This window comes from Electrophorus electricus, unplaced genomic scaffold (genome assembly GCF_041902795.1).
Source record: "Electrophorus electricus isolate QZ-2024a unplaced genomic scaffold, ASM4190279v1 Scaffold208, whole genome shotgun sequence".
Taxonomy (NCBI): Eukaryota; Metazoa; Chordata; class Actinopteri; order Gymnotiformes; family Gymnotidae; genus Electrophorus; species Electrophorus electricus.
In genome coordinates, this window is record NW_027658488.1 from 21,661 (window position 1) to 31,626 (window position 9,966).

Consider the following 9,966-nt stretch of genomic DNA (forward strand, 5'->3'; position numbering starts at 1 on the left):
ACTGTCTTTAAACTGGAGTCACTGGAGTGAATGTGACAGAAACCATGCTGTCATGGTGCCATGTGTGTGTGTATGTGTTTGTTTGTTTGTATGAATGTGCATGGGCGTGGGTGCATATGTTTTTATGTGTGTGTGTGTGTGTGTGTGTGTGTGTGCCAATTCCCCCCCAGATAGACACATCACAGATAGTGATGTCTAACAGATAATGGCATATCCAACTGCTGTTAGTGAACTGCACTCTACACACATTCTGCTGTCAAACTGCACCACACACACCTTCATGATGTGTGTGGTTATCAGTGGGTGTAAACAGAAACCACAACTCTCTGTCCTGCTTTGGCTCTTTATTTATGAAACAACAATAGATACACAGTGGAAGTGATGCGTACAGCCAACAGTTTGGCATTTGTCTTTAAAAGGCATGATTAAGAACAGAAAAAAAATATGCTGCTATTTAAAATTCAAATATCAAAAAATCCTTCAATAGAAATACACACATAAAATGCATAAAAAAATATTATTTGGGAAAAATATGATAATGTAATAATAAAACGCAATACATTTTTTACAGAGGCAATACATTTTTTACAGACAAGCAAAAATGATGGTTGTTGGAGTCAGAATTTAGTTCTAGATTGTCCTGCCCCTACAAGTCCTACTTTATGCTAGTATCTAATTAGCAATTAGCAAGTAATTAGCACCGGTTCCTCTCTACCGGACCGAACCACAACACAGATTTCATTTCCACTTAACGCTGATCAGATGTGTGCGGCAGGTCTGTTAAACAGGTGTGTAGGTCTGTAGCTGGTCTGTTGATTTCTCTTGGTTTTCTTCTCTACTGCAGACTAGCTGTTCCATCTCCACCATCAGTGTTATAGTGAACTCTGCTCATTTCTGACACTGAAGCAGGTCACATGAACAAGAACAACTCAGTTAATTCAGGATCTGACTCTGCACATGGTAAAATGGATGTTAATGGACACAATGAGAAAACAATCTGATTATAACAGCTTGCTAATGAAATTTTTACCTTTATTTCTTTTGGTGTAATAAACCACAGCCACGATAATGTGGAGGAAGATCACAGTGACCAAAGCAAAGGGGATGTAGGGCAGAGTCTGAGGAGAGACTGTAACAACACAACAAACACTGACCCCAGTCTTACACAGCAGCAGAATACATTTATTTAGCACAGCTGTGAACTGTTTACTCTTCCAAACACTCCCTCTTAAACTAAATGTTAAACTAAATGTCGTTTACTACTATTATTATTAATAGTAGTAGTATTCGTAGTAGTAGTATATAGTGGGGAATCATTTTATGGAGTTGATGGGAGAATATTATTAAACAAATGCATCTTAAATTCAGTGGTAGTTGATGAACAGAATGAATGTGGGGCCTCTGCAAGAATAGAAAATATGATGAGTTGAAAGTACTGAAGGTTCTGTGCTTTCATGCGTTTTACATGTTTACATTTATATTTTGTACTACAAAACTGATGTATGTACAGTTTGTAAAAGCAAAAGTCTTCGGTTCACAGTGTTACTGGTGGTTAATAGGATGGCTAAGTGTGAGGCTACAGGTTCTGTAGGTGCAGTGTGTCCTTCAGTCATTTTCTGTGAGTGAATGAAACAGGGACTGCTGGGTCAAGTCCTCATGGAGTGGATTAGTCTTCAGCTGAGCAGAATAGCTGTCCCGGGGGGGTCTCTCTCTGTCTTTCTCTCTCTCTCTCTCTCGCTCTCTGAGAGAGACTGACACGACTTTTCATTGTTACCCTACCAGTCCCAGTGTCTGCCTTTGTCTGTTCCCATTCATATCTTTGTAACTGTCCCAATCCCAGCTGTGGTTCGGTTCCTGTTATCCCGTATCCAGTGCTCCTACTCTCAGCCGGGCTCCCGTCCATCCCACTGCCCAAGCTGGAACCCAGTCGTCTTCTGTCCAGCCTGCTGTCAGGTCTCTGGTTGTGGTACAAAGTCCTGTTTCCACCCCTCACCCGATGGACTTGCCTGTTTTTTTCCTCCTTTCCCACCTGTCCTTGTCCAGGTTCTCCAGACCCTGCTGTGTGACGCTGGGCTTGGGCTCCCTTGTCAACTGTTATGCACGTCAGGAGCCCCGTGTTAAGGAGGGTGTGGGTGCTACTGTAATACCCCTCACCACCATCACACAGGAGCCCCGTGTTAAGGAGGGTGTGGGTGCTACTGTAACACCCCTCACCACCATCACACAGGAGCCCCGTGTTAAGGGGGGTGTGGGTGCTACTGTAACACCCCTCACCACCATCACACAGGAGCCCCGTGTTAAGGGGGGTGTGGGTGCTACTGTAACACCCCTCACCACCATCACACAGGAGCCCCGTGTTAAGGGGGGTGTGGGTGCTACTGTAACACCCCTCACCACCATCACACAGGAGCCCCGTGTTAAGGGGGGTGTGGGAGCTACTGTAACACCCCTCACCACCATCACACAGGAGCCCCGTGTTAAGGGGGGTGTGGGTGCTACTGTAACACCCCTCACCACCATCACACAGGGGTCCTGTGTTTCCTCTTTCACTTAGCTGGCCATAGGGTCTAGTCTCACCCTCATTATTTCCCATATAAAGCCTGAACCTTTCCAACCACTAATGTCAATTATTTTGCATTAATCGCATGTATTACTCTGTGTATGCGACGTTCACACGGTATGTTCATGTGTGCTTTCATTTTCATTTAAAACCACATCAAAGATAAATCACGCTTGCATCTTGCCCCACACTCGTTAAACCAATTTGTGTTACCTCCATTACTAGATGATGGACTGAATGTCTTCTAACCTGTTGGAGACATCATTGTAGTAGCAGGTTTAGTTGAAGCTGTTGGACTTGTTGTGTCAGCGTCCACTGGAGAAGGATTTACAGTTTTATATGGAGCCTCTGCAAGAATAGAAAAGTGTGATCAGTTATAAGTAATGAGGGTTCATGGCTGTTATGTATTTAACATGTTTAGATTTTCTACTACAGAACTGATGTATGTACAGTTTGGCCAAGCAGACGTGTTCAGTTGTCTGTGTGTCAGTGGTGGTGATACGTTGGCTAAGTCTGAAGCTGCAGGGCTCTGTAGGTGCAGTGTGTCCTTCAGTCATTTTCTGAATGAATGAATTAGGGACTTCTGATTCGAGTCTCTCTCTCTCTCTCTCTCTCTCTCTCTCTCTCTCTCTCTGTGTGTGTGTGTGTGTGTGTGTGTGTGTGTGTGTGTGTGTGTTCATTTCAGTTCAGTAAGCTTTATTGGCATGACCATATACAACTATAGTATTGTAGTATTGCCAAAGCAGAATTACAACATGAACATTACAACATTTGCAACTATGGAAATTAAGAATTCTGTTATGATAAAGAACTTGAAGAGAAACTGTAATTGGTCTGAAATAATAATTGGAAGAAGTAAAAGGGAAGAAGTGAAAAGAAAGAAATAAATAAATAATAAGGATGTAAAATAATAAATAGTTAATAATAATAAATAGTTAGGTAACTTTTATAAACTGTGTGTGCATGCGTGTGTGTGTGTGTGTGTGTGTGTGTGTTTGTGTGTGTGTTTGGGTGGGTTAATCACTGTCCCTCATCTTATGGCAGGCAGATATGCATCACCCAGCTAAAGCGATGCTTTCCTTCTTTTCGCCCAGTAGGATGGGCAGTTTCAGTGTTAGACAGACACTTAAAGTTGGGGTGGACCGTCTCAGATTTTGTAAAATAAATTTGCCATATTTGGGTGAATTTTTCACATTCAGTGAGGAAGTGCAGCTCTGTCTCAACAGTGTCATATTTACATTGCTAACAGAGTTCTCCGGGCAGCCATGACATTTATCGGCTGGTCTGGACGGCCAGGCTGTGTTCTCTGAGTCTGGACTTTGTCAACGTGGTTCTGTGTTTAATGTCAGTCACTGTGTACAGGTCGTCTGCTACCGTGTACTGACGTTTTAGGGCCAGATAACGCTGCATTTTGCTTTGTGCTTGTGTTTGTGTTCCAGTGGGTGATGTAGTTTAGTTTTTGAAGTGTAATAATTTGGTTTGGTCTGATTGTTTGTACTTCAGACTGGTCCTGATGTGTTAGTGTTAGTGTGTGTTAATGAACTCAGTGTCAGCACCAGCTGTGAGAGGAGACTCTTCTCTCTGCTCTTCTTTTTTTTTCGTTCTCTCTCTCTCTCTCTGCCTCCCTCCTTCTCTCTCTCTCTGCTTCCCTCCTTCTCTCTCTCTTTATGCAATAGTTTATGCTCCATCACATTTGATAAATATGAATGGTTGAGAAAAATCTTGTATTTGTAGAGTCAGTGGTTCTAGCCCATCTGGTCTATTACACAGTTAGTGTTAACCATCCTCCAACTCCAGTCATGATCAGTGTCTGACCACTGAAACACTGCTGGCTGGATATCTTTCACTGTCAGAACACTCTCAGCCTACCAGTAGCACTGAATCCAGTAACACTGCTGCACCTGAACCACTCATACCAGCACAACACCCATTACCAAGCCTCCAGCACTGTAGTGGGATTGATGTGTGGAGAATGGTTAAGTATCCACATATACTGGGACATCTGTGGTCAGAAACTGACCAGTGATGTCCTGGGTGCAGGGTGACACACAAACTGTGTAAGACACCAGGTGGACACAGTCTGTAATTATACCTACACATTCACTTATTAGAGGTACTGAAAGTGTTCAGTGAGGGCAGGTGAAATGAATGTTAGTTGTGTTTAACTCTTCTAGACTGGTGACAGAGGGTGTCTGGTGACTAATATCTGAGGATAATGTGGTCCACATGTTAGATACATAAATATGTAATGGTGTTTCTCTACTTTTAAATGTACTGTTTTTGAATTTTAGTAATATCTGATGTATGTGTGTCTAATAAAGTGTGTGGTGAATGTATTTATATTACATTTATTTGTATGTTTAAAAAGTAAGTTCATGGTGGAGAGACTAAATCGACTTATGAGGTTTTCATTGGTATTAGGAATGTGGTTGCTAATAATGTTTTACCTGAAATATAAAGTCTTATGTACGTGTATTCATTGTCTTTAATATAACACCTGTAGTCTCCCTCATCCTCTTCAGTCAGGTGTGATATGAATAGAGAGAGATTTCCTGGAGAGTGAACAGTACCCAGCAGAACTCTGTTTCTGTACTGTTCACTCTCACTGGAGATCACGTCCCATGAGTTTCTGTTTGTGTTGCGTTTCCTCCAGGTGAAATTCTCAGGTTTGGTGTGTAGGTCAGTGCAGGAACAAGGCAGCAGTACTGAGTCTCCTGTGTATGCAGTGATTTCGGAGATCCTGTGATGTTCCAGTATACAGCCTAGAGAAACACACCAAAAGAAGACCTTCAGTATGTGATAATAATGATTAGATGTCACTTACCAAGTGAGGCAACTAGTAAATCTGAACAGATGTGAGCACCTCAAACCATGTAGTACCTTCCTGTTCTTGAAACTGGGTGATGAAGCTGAAATGAAACTCCCATATGACTCTGTTGTAAATTACTTTGTACTGAAAGTGATGCATTTGCCCTGGTCCTGAAATAAAGTGTTCCATTTTGATGTTTATATGATTGTGAATGTCTTAAGTAATGCCATAAAACTAACAGTTAAATAAAGGTCAGACACAATATATGTAACTCTGTGATAGCGCATCAGTGTGGAAGCCTTCACTAGAATTCTTTATATTAAGTCAGCAATTGTCACGGAACGCTCCCCTCACCACTGGTCACGTGGTACGGCCCACCGCGTGCAGTTGAAGTCACTTTTTGTTCTGTAACCACGCCCCCATGATGGCACACACCTGCCCCTGGTTTAATGTTGTGTGTGTGTGTGTGTAGTTAAACCCCTGTTGGTGTGTGCATTAGTGTTGGTCATTGTTTGTGTTGCTAGTCCTACGTGTATTCATGTTAAACGTATATGTTTGTGTTGCCGTCGTTAGTGTTCCTGCAGTGTTACGTGTATTCGTGTTATCCGTTTATGTTTTGTGAGTGCCGTCGTCGTAAGCGTTACGTGTTATTAAATGTCTGTCAAAGTCGAGGGAGTCTGTACGTCCTGCTCCGCGCCCTGCGGCACTCCAGCTGTTACAGCAATCAAGTGGCACATACAACAAATGCTACAGATTCTTGAAGTGCTGATGTTTGTTCAGTTTTCCACCTGATCTCACTGAGTTTGTCTGTGTGTCTAGTGAGGGGTCTGGTGTTGTCTGTACAGGCAAAGGTCTGAGTAACAGAAATGATCCAGTTAGATTCCCATTCTAATTAGATTTCCATTCCCATCATGTATGAAGACTTAAGCGTCGGTCACATCTAACTGCCACCTCGCTCATGTTTTCACATGGGTGGAGCAAAATGAGGGGATTATGGGCGGTCTTGGTATTGTGTAATTTTGGGGAATGTAGTCCTTCAGAAAACAGCTAACACTACTTGTGACATTGTTTTAATAATTAGTATAAGAATAGCAGCTGCTTTTCTTTCAGAAAGAAGCAAGTAAAGCTCTTGCCCCTTCAAGTGAATGAGGTTTTTCACCAGGCAGATTTTTCTCGTGTTCGGTGTGAAAGATTATTTATACTGCAGATTTAGTGTCTTATGCTGCCTTTAAATTGAACCTAAATAAGATGCCTTAGCAGGCAGCATATGTCAGAGGGAGAACAGTGATCACACATTTATTCAACAGTCTTGGATCTGGAAGCATATTGGTCATTATTTCCATAGACATTCCAGAAAATTCTAATCTAAAGCCTCAACCCAAGCAGCTACAAAATTAAGATAAAAAAAAGAGCAAAATTACAAGTCTTTATACATAAATGCTTCATGAACTACAAATTCCATAATGCCCTCATACAGGTAGCTGAGATGTGTGTACACTGAGAGAGACTGAGCTACAACGTCATTTGTCATGGCATACTATGTCATTTCAACCAAGAAAATCATAACATATTTATATGTGTAGGCCAAACTCTCAACTATGAAGTCTTGTTCTTGTTTGCCCCAACTGCTGTGGTCATCTGTGGTCTCTTGCAGAGATATTGTTATTCATCAATTGTTATTCAGGACAGTAAATCACTCTACCAGCTGTGGGTTCCTCTTGGATGTGCTATGACAGAGATGCTGCTCGTATGTGGTCACTCTTTGATTAGTCAGTGTTGGACAAACTCTGCTGTTGATCAATCAAGATAAGAATAAAGAAATTCTGAACCGTGTGGAGTTAATGCTGGAGCAGAGCTGAGAGTGGAGCTGGAGCAGAGTTGGTGGGCTGAAGACGTACATTTGGAGAAATCTCTCCCTTGGGCTTGTGCTCTCTCTCTCTCTCTCTCTCTCTCTCTCTCTCTCTCTCTCTCTCTCTCTCTCTATGCCTCAGCAGACATACTCTACTGTTCCCGGCCTGGCCACCCACTTCACCTTCTTTAACCCTTTGCTACATTTAACTTATGAAGCTCGGCTCTCCGTGTACTATTTGCAATGACACTGATGGAGTCCAGACACTCGCAGATGATGTTAATCACTCATAATTTCTGAAGAGAGGGGAAATCCAAAGGTGTAGTCAAAATTCTCTACACTGGTAGATTGAGGCCGAGTGAAGAGCCAGCTATATTTTTATATATATTTAGAGTGCTGACACCAGTTTCCTGTAAAGTATCCAATCTCTGCACTGCAAGTTTAGTAGGTCAAATCCTATGTTAGGCTGACAGAACCACTGAAAAAGCAGGATGTATTAAGACAGGAATTTTAGAAAGGTGGTTATGCATATTCTCATAACACATGCTAGACAATGCAGTAGAGCATTCTCTTCAGAATATAAACTGTAATTACAGGCATAATTTGGAATCAGATACATTTTGTAGTTTTATGTGCATTAAACCTTTGCCTGCACCTCTGCCTTTGGTTGTAGGTAAGTGGGACAGGGGTAAATAATTACAGTAACAGAAGCTCCAAATATGTCACTTGTAATGTCAAGCTGACATCAACATTGACTAAATCAACTTTTATGACTGTTTGTTTACGCCCATTTGCAACTTGTCATAGCAAAGCCTTGCTTCTTATTTTAGATGTTTTAAATCAAAAATCTAAAATAAGAACACATTAGTGATTTTGATCCAGCTGGTCCACCAACATTAATGATCTGCACACTGTGCAGTTTTCAGAACGATTATGTAACGCAGAGGCAGACAGGACTTGATGCACATGTGTAAACGAAAGTTCTTCATTTGCAAAACAGGTGGACACAACGGCAAAATTAACAAAATGATGAAAAATAAACACTGACTAAATGGAACACCAAAAAGGGAGAAAAATGATACAGGAACTGTGCAGAAACAATAAAATTATGATGTATCATTTAATACTAAGGCATCAAAGCTCGTATCAAACAGTGTACCGAAGCTTGTATCAGTTACTATTGCTACTAAAGTTAATATTACCATTAATATTACCACTAAAGTTACTAACAACACGTGACTAATGATGGTCGAAGCTTCAGATGTCACTGAAGCACAGGATGAGGGTGAGACTGTTTCATAAGTTTGCCACTGTCCTATAACTTGGAAGCTTTATCTTTTTACTAAAAAAAAATTGTAAATGTGCTAATTATAGAAGTCAAAAGCGAGAGTAAACGTTTCATAACGCCAACCTGTTGTTTTTACATAAAAGGGAAACAATGATTTTACACAAATTATTTCAGAATTTAATTGCTAAACATCATTACTGATCATCCATTTTTTTTAATGACATATGAAGGCGGTGCAGTGTTGTATTGTTTATAGTGCTGCGCAGTTTTGAATCTTTAGCTGCTATAATTTCTAAAAACCACCAGGTGTCGCTGTTTTGTCACCAGCTTTCAATACTCCAACGCTTCGAATCCTTCAGCAGTACAATAAGGAAGAACCTCAAACGCTTCACAGGACTTCGTCTGCACATCATTAGCAAGAAGGAAGTTAAACAGTAAACACTAGAATAACGACCAGGCTAATAACGTTACCAAACAACAATAAACTCATGGGAGGACGAGAGAGCGCACATTCAGATACCCACAACCAAGACGATAAAACAAGGGATATTTATACAAAGGTTAACGAATGCAAACTAGACAAAGATGAAAACAGTGACAGAAAAACCAAACGAGGGGTCGGAACAGAAAAACCAAAACAAAGAAGCATGTGTGTTAAAAACCTGAGAAATTCTTACTTGAACTGCACAAGATATTTGTTACAATTAAAGGAGTATTTGACCATCACTGAACTAAACGTTACTGGTAATGTGCACAGATGACAGCACAACAACAAATATGACAGCAGAAAGTCTACAAGTAACTCAGACAACCAAGACTTTGCTAGTGTGGATACATAAGAAAACCTTAAAGCTGGATTTATCATTTGCAGTTGGATTTGGATCAAATACAGTGTTTTACCTTTAATGGTGAGTCTGATGGCTTTATAGTTCCACTGGTTAAGATAACACCTGTAGACTCCCTCATCCTCTTCAGTCAGGTGTGATATGAGTAGAGAGAGCTTTCCTGGAGAATGAGCAGTACCCAGCTGAACTCTGTTTCTATACTGTTCACTCTTATTGGTGATCATGTCCCATGTTTGTTTTCTTGTGTTGTATTTCTGCCAGGTGAAACTCTCAGGTTTGGCGTGTGGGTCAGTACAGGAGCAGGGCAGCAGTACTGAGTCTCCTGTGTATGCAGTGATGACGTCTGTCCTCAGAATCCCTACCAACATGCAGCCTGCAGAAACACACGAGATAAAGGCCTTCACTATTAAACATGGCTGCACATGTACATGTAAAATGGCTATTATTACATATGACATAATTAATTATTATTATATATGACATACTCCATTATTATTATATATGACATACTTAATTGCTCCAGGTCCAGTCACCTGATGGTACTGATGGTACCAGCCAAATGATGATGGTACTGGAAATCACTAAGAGGTTTCCCAATAGATGTTGGTATGATGT

At 41.0% G+C, this 9,966-nt stretch overlaps 1 long non-coding RNA gene across 1 annotated transcript; it reads right to left on the reverse strand.

The window, feature by feature from the left end:
• Window positions 1–373: 373 nt before the first annotated feature.
• Window positions 374–9,722, reverse strand: LOC145655303 (uncharacterized). The gene is made up of 3 exons (XR_014121455.1): window positions 9,407–9,722; window positions 1,031–1,129; window positions 374–900 (listed from the first exon to the last, which is right to left on the reverse strand). It is a non-coding gene; the product is annotated as an uncharacterized LOC145655303 (long non-coding RNA).
• Between the last annotated feature and the right edge of the window lie 244 nt (window positions 9,723–9,966).